Genomic DNA, 12,781 nt, shown 5'->3' with positions numbered 1-12,781 from the left:
TTTTCTTCTAGAGCCTATATCTCTCCGATTTGGATTTTTGGAGGATCCTTGGCATTTAGAGACTACTTCTTGCAGGTTGGAGCTTTTAGCAAACTCTTGGGGACAACATTCATAATTTCTCTTATAGAAACTACCATTTGTTGCAGCTTTTCGAATATCTCACAACGCCATTGTCATAGCATCTTGTAAAGGGGAGTTTCCTTATTCTGTTTTCCATTCATCTCCCAATTATCATTCTTCTATTTTTCATTGTCTTTCCATTACCTTTATCATTTTATTTCCCTATGGTTTTACTTGGGTTGTCCGTGAAGGTAGAAACACCAAAAATGAGGGTCTGGCTTAGGCAAACTCCAAAACACAACCCCAACATTTTCCCTTTTTTTTCTTATGTGCAAGTTAACAATCACGAGAGAGATATTTTACAACAAGAGGCTTCAATTAGGGACCATCTGTGAATCTCCTTTATCCCCTTTCCTCAGTCATTTTTTCATGTTTTGTGTTATTAGTTTATTCTATTATACTTTTCGTGAGCATTTAATATTATAATTACGTTTATTATTCTCATATGGTTTTCGTGTCCTATCTGTATAGGGCAATAGCACACTGCGTTGGTTTCCCAACTTTGCACTCTCGTCCCTATTACAAGCTAGGATTATCATTGCACCAAAAGATCGACTTGTCAATTCCCAATACAACCACTAGACTTATAAAATCCACAGGAGGCTATTAAACCATGTCATGAATCCCCACGAGGGATGTTGACCCAATGCCAACAATCCCACTCCTAGCGTCACTCATCGTGGCCTGCGTGATTCAAACTTGTGACCACGCTCTAATACCACTTGTTACAAGCTAGGGTTGTCATTGCACCAAAAGATCGACCTGTCAATGCCCAATACAACCAATACTTATAGAATCCACAAGAGGTTGTTAAACCATATCGCTAATCCCCGTGAGGGACGTTGGCCCACTGTCAGTCCCGGGGACAGAGGCTCAATAGAGTCATCTGGGAGTTTTCTCAGCAATCTACTAGCTTAGTTTGATTGTTTTCATCCCCTAGCTCACCTTAGCGCCAATTTGAGTGAGGTATCGGAGGGTGATTTGTTCTCTAGGAATCATCATCCTTGAGGTATCAAGTTTCCTTCATTACATTTTTGGTGAACCCGACATGAACCCAACCTTTCTTTTTGCATTGTGTGTTTATCATTTAGATCATTGCATACATCTAATCTAATTTTTTTTTTAAATGTATTTGCATCTTTTTTCTAACATTTTCATAATCCTCTTCATCTTTCTAAGAATCAAAATTTACCAGAAGACAAGATCCTTTGTGTCCCTGTAGTGTAGTCTTAGTGTCGAAAGACTCGCCTATGCACTTTACGATCCAGACTGCCACATGAGCCATAGTTAAGAGGTCATCTAGTCAAAGTTTTCCTCCTGACTGTTATATTCCTCATTTGCCCAACACGATGTTTAATGATCAACTTACGGACCCAAATGATTTATTGGCTTCTCGTCGCCTTAAGTTGACAGGGGGCCCCTCTCCACTTGGTTTGCAATCCAACTCTTAGAGCAATTCTCTAAGAAATTCCACTCCATCTTCCCCTCCTATTGTCGATTATGACTCTTCTCTCACTATTGATTTTGAGAAAATTGACATCCTTGAGCAGAATCTAAGAGACTTTGAGGGTTTTCTTGTGTGCAAGTTCATAATCATGGGAGAGCTATTTTATAGTGGGAGGCTTTAATTGTGGACACTCAGTGAATCTCCTTTATCACCTTTTCTCAGTCATTTTTTTGTGTTTCGTGTTATTAGTTATTTTGTTATACTTTTCACGAGAATTTAATATTCTAAGTACATTTATTATTCTCATACCGTTTCTATGCCCCGTCCATATAGGGCGACACCATGTCGTGTTGGTGTCCTAGCTCTGCACGCTCGTCCTAGGGATAAAGGCTCAACAGAGCCATTCGAGAGTTTTCTCGACAATTTTCTAGCTTAGTTTGATTTTTTCATCGCCTGGCTCACCTTAGCACCAGTTTGAGTGATGTATTGGAGGGTGGATTTGTTCTCTAGGATTCATCATCCTTGAGGTAACAAATTTCCTATGTTACAATAGCACATTCGTATTGCTAATTCAAATTTAATTTATACAAACTCACTTCACAAATATAAATAATGAATCTTACTTTACCCTTGTTGATGTTCTTGCTACACCCATAAATATGTTGTCCATATAATATAATTAATAATTTATTACCCTCAAATATTTGTGAAATTAGATTATTTTCCATTATAGATGTACAATGTGATGCTTTGCGTAGACACCCTCAAAATCACCATATGTTCTTTGAACACTATTTTTTAATTAAATAAGCTTATATTTAATTAATTACCTTACCATTCATATGTTGGCATTATGTGGGAATCGATTACATGTTGTCATTGATGTCAACACTGTCTCGGTTGGTTGCTGACCTGTTCCGGTTGGACATGGTTTTGGTTGAGTTTATCAGATATTTTATCCGATATGATCAAATTGTTGGATTTGGTTTTGAATGGTTATTAAAGATGATTATATGCTTGTCATATTTAGTTGGTTCATGATTTGGTGCCCTGAAAGCTATCATTTATGTTCTAGTTTGCCAGTTGATATTCTTGGTACCGATTGGCAATACCGGTTGGTGATATTTGATGAAATGGCTAAGTGGTTTTGGTCCGGCTTCTAGAAATGGTTCATAACATGTTGAAGGTGTTCTCAATCATGTCCTAATTGTTTGGTGGCTTCGCATTGGCTGGCATGATGATTTGGTGATCCTATTTGGATCTGGTTGGTTATTTTGTGTTATTAACACTGAGGGTTTCTACCGGATGGCATAACGTGTTGCATTTGGTCTTGGAGGAATTTCCAATGGATATAATTGTTTGGGAATTTGAATTAGGTCCATGCTATGTAATTTAAATCATAATATTGGTCTGGTGGTATCGTGTGATGTAATTTTTGTAATTATGGGTTATGGGTTTAGGGTTTACCCGACCTTGTTTATCAAGGTTGATGATTTGTATATATAGGTGATATATTCATGTGTATGGTATGGTTATGTCTACATTATTAGAGAGTGGTTTATGTGCGAACAAGATTATATCATTCAACAGAGGTTTGAGGAGAGTTTGGTGTTGTAGGGCAGACATTTGTGATTAACTGGAATTGTATCAAGAATTAGGATATGTTATTTCCACAGTTAATTTCCTCTAGATTGTAGTTTGATGTTTATGTAAGTTAGTGAGACTTCCCTTTTGTGTTGAGTTGTGCACTCTAGGTGGTTGGCCTGATTGCAAGTGCAATCCCCATTGTAATATTTCACATACTACTGCAGAAGTATTATCTAACTATGGGTAGGGTTTCCCACCATGTTTTTTCCCTTAACCAGGTTTTCCACGTTAAAAATATTGGTGTTGTGTGTTCTGTACTTTCATGCTTTATTTTTCACTATGTTGTTGTCATTGTGCTATGGTAGAAGGTTTATAGTTTGTAATAATTGTATAACTTGTGGAAAACTGATTCACCCCCACCTCTTAGTTTTCCTATGGCTCATTCTAACAATTGGAATTAGAACTTGTTAACATCATAATCATTAATCTTTCCCTTTATTATCTAATGTTAATTAAATAAATCAATTAACCTTAGCTCTCAATTTTTCCAAATAAATCAATTGATTGATCCATGCTTAATTAATTGATTTAGCCTAATTAATCCCCTTTAACATTTCTTCCAATTTAATATTCTCCATAGATCAATTTCATTTGTCTTTTAATCTCAATCATTCAATCCATCCACATGGATTAAAATCTCAACCATTCTCTTTCTTTCATGTGTCCTAAATCCCCCTCATGCTCCAACATATGTGAGCATGGTTGTTCATTCCAGTCCTTTCTTACACAAGTGTGAACATGCTTGTCCATCCCACTCCTTACACATGTATGAGCAGCGAATTTGGAGGCATTTTTGACCTGCACCACATCCCTTAATCTTGAATCGTCTCCACTTCTATGCTCACACACGTGCAAGTGTGCTCTTCAATCCACTATCACATCTTCTAATATTCCTCCACTTGCTTAACATCTTCTTTCAGCTCATAATTTTATTCAAATCTCCACAATTGTTCTAAAATCTAACATTCTTCTTTGACACTTGTAAAATGACTATAAATCTATCTAGTTTAGAAGCTACATAATTATCTATCTAGAATATGCTCCAAACTCCCTAGAATGTATTTATACGCCTTATATATGTACTACAAGTGGGACTAACTATTGTGGGTTCACCCATATCTTGTTGTTATGTTGTGATGTACTTATTATCTTAATAGAGGTTATAGTGTGTAGGTTAGTCCTTGACTATAACAACTTTTGGGGTCAAACATATATACTAGGTACTACTATAATATTCTATCCATTTGTCTACTTTTAATTATACTTAAATCCTATTTAGGATGCTTTTATTGAAGCTCCTTTTGCTCTAGTTGATCCCAAGTCAAAAAAGGTCTTTCCCAACTTAGCAAATTCGCCCAAAGTGATCTTGCTTGATCACAAGGTTAAAGGGCATTCCTTGAGTTTGACAACCCCATCACTCAAGAATAGGCTTAGCTTTAGGGATTTGAGAACCAACAAGTATATGAACCAATAACACATATCTTTGAGTGTGACTGAAATTTACATTTGACCTCTAGGTATTTAGACCATGACAACCAGTTTCATTTACGTAGCATATTATAGGTTAAATTGTAAATGGGTCCCTTTGTGATTTGCATGCATTTTTATGGGTTTTATTAATTAGGGTAGCGTGTGTACTAATTGAAGAGAGTTAGTGGAGTGAGAAATAAATTATATGCCAACCCTTAACATGAGCATATATCATTTGTATTGAATTAGTAATGGTTTTATCTCAATAGGGTTAAAAAATGTGTCGCAGAAATTAAAAATCGATTCATACCATGGAACTATCAATCATTATTTCGTTATGCATAGGTAGAAATGGTGATCATTTACAATTATGAAGTCTCTCTCTAAGAATAAAAGTGTTGTACAATTATGGCAACATTGCCATTATCTTTGGAGTAAAAAGCTGAAGTGTTGGACCATTTGTATCAGATATACTTGATTTTGAGATTTTTTAAAAGATGTTTTTGATTAGCAATAAGAATAATATTATGAGAATGTATGCTTACAGATGTACCCTCTAAAAATTTAATCTAACGTTGAATCTCTTGAGACACCCTTGCTTCTATTATTATATTTGTAAGAGTTATAGGGTTGATCGTTTAGTTAATGGTAGTATATTCATATTGCCAATTCACAAATATAAATTATGAATCTTACTTTACCATTGTTGATGTTTTTAATACACCCATAGAATATAATTACTAATATATTACCCTCAAATATTTGTGAAAGTAGATTGTTTTCCATTACAAATACAATATGAAGCTTTGTGTAGACACCCCAAAATCACCATAATTTCTTCACACAATTTTTATAAATTAATTAAATAAATAGTTATTTAATTAATTACCTAAACCGTTCATAATAAATAATTCCCTTTTATTCTCTAATGTTAATTAATTAATCCAATAAACTCTAGCTCCCAATTCTTTCAACTAAATCAATTGGTTTATCCATGCTTAATTAATTAATTAATTTAGGCTAATTTATCTCCCCATAACATTTCCTCCAATTTAATATTCCACTTCATTGCTAATCCTTGGCCTTTTAATGCCAACTATTTAATCTATCCACATGGATCATTCCTCCTTCCATGTATCCGCAATCATCCATCCTCCCATTTGTGTGAGAATGTTTGTTCATCCCACTTTGTGCTTCCACATTTATGAGCATTCTTTCTCATCTCACTCTTTGCTTACACATGTGTGAGCATGCTTGTTCATCTCACTCCTTGCTTATGCATGTGTGTGTTAATGCATGATATCCTTGGTAAGATAAATGATTGAATGAGAGATAAATGAAGTCTCTCATTCAAACATTTATTATCGTGAGGGGGCACGATCAAGTGATGTCTTGATCGGCCATGTCCAAAAGACATGGCCGGTCCATCGCTTGACCGTACCCAGCCCACTACATACCAAATGAAATGTGTGAGAATGGACATTGAAATATTAATTCTCCTCCTCTCCTGCAACATAAAAGACAAACAGATTTATACAACAATTCAGTGATAGATAATACATACAAGAAGATAAATTTTAATTTTGATCCCCAAAATTAACATGGTATCAGAGCCAGGTTTCCTTCTATAAAGCCTAACCGCCTGAAGGAAGATACAATTAAGATCAGATTGATATCTCCTTGAAAGTCTCGAATATGGCCACATTGCAAGAACTTGTCCTCTCAAACTTAAACTACAAGCGTCCCTTACTGAAGTCAGAAATTCAGACGTATGTTCAGAAAAATATGTTCTCTAGAAGAAACTCAAGATACCTTGTGATTGAGAGGGAGCTTACTAATCGAGATTGAGCACTTCTGAGGTAAAAATTGTAAATATTGATTATTATTATTAATACTAATAATTATTTTATGGGCCCTGTGTAAATCATAAGGAAGTGACGACTTCCAAATGATTTCCACTTGTATTTTTGAGGTTATTGGAAGGTGACAATCTTACAATAACTCAAGATTGTGGATAGAATAGCTGACTAAGGCAATCCACGTAAAAGCCTGTGGATAGAATTGCCGATAGAGGCAATCCACACAAGAGCTCATAGATAGAATCACCGACTGAGGAAATCCACGTAAGAGCTCATGGATAGAATCACCGACTGAGGCAATCCACGCAAGAGCTTGTGGATAGAATCGCCGATTGAGGCAATCCATGTAAGAGCTTGTGGATAGAATTGCCGACTGAGGCAATCAATAGAAGAGCTCATGGATAGAATCACTGACTAAGGCAATCCACGTAAGAGCTCATGGATAGAATCGCTGACTAAGGCAATCCACATGAGAGCTCATGGATAGAATCACCGATTGAGGCAATCCACACAAGAGCTTATGGATAGAATCACCGACTGAGGCAATCCACACAAGAGCTTATGGATAGAATCGCCAACAGAGGCAATCCACTCAAGAGTTTGTGAATAGAATCGCCGACAGAGGCAATTCACATCTTGAAACTATGGTCCCAAGATAAGCATCATACGATTTATGAATATTGCTCCCAATACCTTTTACATTTATCTTACCTAGCTAAGAGGGAGTGTTAATGCATGATAGCCTTGGTAAGATAAATGATTGAATGAGAGATAAATGAAGTCTCTCATTCAAACATTTATTATCATGAGGGGGCACGATCAAGTGATGTCTTGATTGGCCATGTCCAAAAGACATGGCCGGTCAAGGCATCACTTGACCGTACCCAGCCCACTACATATACCAAATGAAATGTGTGAGAATGGACATTGAAATATTAATGCTCCTCCTCTCCTGCAACATAAAAGAAGACAATCAAATTTATACAACAATTCAGTGATATATAATACATAGAAGAAGATAAATTTTAGTTCTGATCCACAAAATTAACAGTGTGAACATGCTAACTTGGAGGCATCTTTTAAATCCACAACACCATTAATCTTGAACCTTCCCCACTTCTATGATCACACATGTATGAGCATGGTCTTCACACATGCCACCTCCATGCTCACACATGTGTGAGTATGTTGGATCCTTCACCTTATCTTCTAATATCCCCCAACATACTAGCATCTTTCATCTCATAATTTAATAAAATAAGTACTATTGATCTAGAATCTCTCATTCTCCTTTGATACTTGTAAAATGGCTATGAATTCCATCGATTAAAATTAAATCATAGTGCTCCATTCCATCTTTGCATCTTAGCCCTCCATTCTCCCCTTGAAACATGTCTATCTGAGGCTTGCCCCTCTCATTTCACCATCTCCTCATTTGTTATTCATTTGATAATAAATCATCTACATGTTACCCTTATGGTACCCATCTGAGTAATAATAACAAAAAACATCCACATTCATTTGCTTGGAGCACATCGACAATCACAATAGACGTATATTTAATACTAGTTATTATGCTATTATACTCACATATGGAGGCAAAAATGTTCATCAACAAAAGCTAGAGGCATTTGATTTGACGTGTTTGTGACACTTAAATGCATGAAAAGCTAAAAAAATAATTTATTATTATTTTATTTATTTTCTTCTCGTGTACACTCAATTAAATAATTTATAGTTATTTAATGCTAATTATATCTTTACTTCCACCTCTCAACTACCACTCACTCAGAGTTTAATTGATCAATCAATTCTCTCTATCTCAATCATGCAATTAATTAACATCATAATAATAATGTACTTATAATATATTCTTGCTTTGGTAAAGAGTTTAATAGAAATATAAAAATACAATAATATAATTTGGTACTAAAATCCTTTTTACTTTTGTAAAGAGAACGTAATAATAGAATCATATCTTAATAATAATTTAATAAATTAATTACAATATCTTAATATAATTTAACAATTTAATATTAATTAAAATATAATAAAATTATTTTTTTAAAGTGAAATAATGAACAAATATGAAAATTTTAAAAAAATAATTTATTATTATTTTTTAATTTTATATTATTTTATCTTTACTTCCACCTCTCAACTTCTACTCACTCTAAGTTTAACTGATGAATCAATTTTGTCTATCTCCATCATGCAATCAATTAACTTCATAATAATCTCAATCAATTCATCTCATCTAATCTTCTTATTAGATCTTCACCATTGATCAAAATCAAATAATCTATTTAAAATTAAAATTAAAAATATAATAATATGATAATACAATAATAATAATGTAGTCATGATAGATTTTTTGTTTTGTTTTGGTCAATAGTTTAATAGAAATATTTTAATACAATAGTGTGGCTTGATGAACTATCACTCACCAAATTCAAGATTATGGTTTTTCAATGGATTTAGGCAGAGTTGAGTCCTAGGTTGTGAGGGAGTTGGAAGAGTGGGAACTTCATGAGGAATTGTTTTGGAAGCAGAAGGATTTGATTGATTAGCTTCAAGAAGGTGTCAGAAAAACAAATTTTTTTCTCCAAAAGGCTCAAATTTGGCTCTCATCTTTAATCTCAGAGGAGCAAGGGGGTTTTGTGGCTAGGAGTCAAATTCTAGATGTGGTGTTGATTGCTTCTAAATCCATCCAATCCATGGCAGGGTCCAAGGAGAAGTCTATGTTCATCAAACTATATATGGCCAAAGCTAATGATAGAGTTAAGTGGCACTTTCTGCAGAAGATTCTCATCATTATTGGTTGTGGTCAAGAGTGGGTTAGTTGGACAATGAGTTGTGTTACTTCTCCATCCTTCTTTGTTGTTATTAATGGTGAGCCTTCTTTGTTATTTGAGGCTTCTAGGGGCCTTTGCCAAGAAGACCCTCTATCTCCTTATTTATTTTTTATTATGGTTCAAGGCCTAGGCAAACTTATTAAGTCGTAGGTCTCCCATGGCTTGATTGAGGGTTGAAGATGGGGTCTTGTGTTGCCTACACAATCTCATCTCCAGTTTTTAGATGGTATTGTACTTATGGGTGTTGCTTGTCTTCGTGAAGCTAAATCTTTCAAGTGGATGCTATATATTTATTTAGTTGCTTCAGGTTAGAAAGTCAATGAGCACAAATTTTCTATTTACTAACACTCTAGAGCCTATTCAGAGAAGGATTGTCAATATTTTGAAGTTTTAAATTAGTTCTCTTCTTTTTCTCTATTGTGGTATCCCTCTAGTCATTGGAAGGCTACTTAGGCCCTTCTAGCAAGACTTGCTTGATAAGCTATGCCAAAAGGTTAATCACTGGACTCATCATCGGCTATCCACAACTACTAGGATGACTCTTCTTTAATCCGTGATCCAATCTCTTCCTATTTATAGGTGTTTTTCTCAAGCGGCTCCTATGTATTTCCTCAAGGAATTCGATGCTCTCTCACACTAGTTCATTTGGAGTGGAAATTTGCAAGCTTATAAGTGGAGTTAGTTAAGTGGGAGTCTATGTGTCAGTCGAAGAAGGAGGGTGACCTTGGTCTTTGTTCAACAATCTTGAATGGGCAAGTTCTTGTAGCTAAATTATATTGGTGTTGGTGTACTAGTCAAAGTCAGGTTTGGGATTGCATTCTCACACACAAGTATTTAAAAGGAGTTCACATTTTTTATGTTCCTCATTTTCCTTTGGAGGGAAGGGGTTCTACAATTTGGCACACTCTAAAATTAGGATCTTAGGTTAAGAATAGGCTTTTTTGGATTTGCAATAGTGGCTCGGAAGGATTTTTTTTACTTGATTCTTAGGATGGTCATCCTCCTATTATTTCTTTTTATCCGCACTTACAACCACTTTGAGATAATTTTACTATGATTGGTTGGACTACGGTTACAAATTATAAGGTTGTTCAAAATATAAGGTTGGTTGCTGGTTATAAATAGAACAATTCTTGTGAATGACCACCTAGTGGGTCGGAGGAGGCTTGCAATGAGTTGGCTTAGATTCTTGCTTCTTGTGAGTGCAACTCCTTGGCGATGCAGGACATTCTAGCCTGGGGTATAGATTTTTCTAGTATGTACTCTGTTTTCGCAGGGTACTTCGAGCTTGATAAACAACTATTTAGAGGATTAGAGGTAGCTTTGTGTAAATAGGTGTGGAACAAATTTTCTTGTCCCAAGTGTGGCTGGTGGTTCAGAATCGATGTCTCACTTGGGATAGTTTGTGCTTGGCACAACTTCCTTGGTCTCTCTTGTTGGTATTATAACAGACAAGGAGAGATTGTTGGCATTTCAATAAGGATATTGAGAAGGTTGTTGATGATTATGGATATAACTGATTAAGGATGTTTACTGTCTTAATATTATTATTTTGTCATTGATGTCAAGAAATTGATTTTCTAATTCAGTATGATGTTGCCATATCTTGAGAAGTATGATTTGATTAGTATAAAGATGTCAGGAAAAGACACAGAAAGAATATGATGAATAAGGGGAGGAATAAGTTATTCAATGGGCAACTATTACCAAGTTAGACAATGATGAGATCATGATGTTTAGATTGTTTTGATATCATACATATGTTATTGATTGTAAGGTTAATACTATACTATGGTATCGAGCAAAGAACCTAGTCGGTAAACCCTAAGGTTATCGCTATCAGTTAATGAAGGTGGTATGTCTACCGACTAAAGTTTAGTATTTACCGAGTTGCAACCGAGTAATAACAAAATGCATTGAATGAATAAAAGCATTATTTAATGAAGGAAGCTGATAAGCTGGCTATGATTAAATGACTGGTATGTCGTGAATGAAGTTTGTTAAAGAATCTATGGCAAAGGAAAATCGGCAGGAAGATCTACAGCTCAGATTGAACCGCAATATCCTAGCACAAGTTCCAAGAAAAGTATGCAAGTTCCAAGGCGGGGTAAAACGTTTTCAGATCAAATGATACATTGAACCTGGTCAAATTTTGAAGATCTGATGGCTATGATTGATCATGGGAAATGTGATCAAGGAGATTAAGCGGTTGGCGAATTGTTTATAAATAAGGAAATGTTGATAAACAATTCATGCAGGCAAGTATATGCACATGGATGCTACATAGTGATTACCGAGCACAGAAGCTTGAAGACCTGTTTGAATAACAGAGTATAGAGCCCAGCAGAAGGACAAGATTAGTTCTATGTCTATATTGTATTGAGCAAATAGGAATTTGCTTTAGCATTTTAGATGTGAAGTTGCAGATAGATTTTTATTACTGTTATTTTGTAAAGTGACAGAAAATCTCTTAACCGAGTGGACTTAACAGTCTTATTTGTAAAACCCTCTAGCAAGGTGACATTTTGATTGAGTGTTTGAAATCCTTTAACAAGGTCACTTCTAACAAGGTGAATATCCTAACAAATCTGAGGGAAATCCCTTAACTGGGTCACATCTAGCAATGTGTTTGTAATCTTTAACAGGATTTGCTTTTAACCGAGCATACTCTAGAAGAGTATATTTCTTAGTGGGTCCGAAATCCCACAGTGGTTTTTCCCTATTTGGGTTTCCATGTTAAATATGGTGTTATGAGTGTTATGATGTTTATATGCTTTTGAGTTTGCATGTTTAACAGTTTTGGTTATATTACTGAAGTATATGTTACCGAGGTTGAATCTGATGTTTTTATGGAAGATTAAGTTTGTATGATTCACCCCCCCCCTCTCATCTTATTAGCTTGGCATCTGTACTTAACATTAAGTATCAGAATTATCAATTGGTATCAGAGCTTTGCACTCCGGAAGAAAAAGTTTAAAGGTACTTGAGGCAAAGATCCAAAGATGTATAAGAGGGATGCACCAAAGCTGAACAAGTCAAGTTTCTCTACATGGAAGAAAAGGATGAAGATGCACCTATCAGGAGTTGGAGAATATGTTGTATATTATCTGGAGAATGATTTCATCACACTGAGCACCTATCCATTAATAATGGAAGAGATAAAGGCAAAGCAAGAACATATTCAAGCAATGATTGAAATAACATCTGCATTAACCGATTCAGAGTTTAATGATCTAGAAGGCTTCAATGATGCAAAGGCATTGTGGGACAAGCTCATATCTGTGTATGGTGGAGATGAACATGTTCAAAGAGAAAAAGTGGACAGTCTAATAGGGCAACTTGAATCTATGAGGGTGAATGAAGGTGAGAACATAACCGAGTAC

Source organism: Cryptomeria japonica, chromosome 5 (genome assembly GCF_030272615.1).
Source record: "Cryptomeria japonica chromosome 5, Sugi_1.0, whole genome shotgun sequence".
Taxonomy (NCBI): Eukaryota; Viridiplantae; Streptophyta; class Pinopsida; order Cupressales; family Cupressaceae; genus Cryptomeria; species Cryptomeria japonica.
This window is presented reverse-complemented; position numbering follows the sequence as displayed.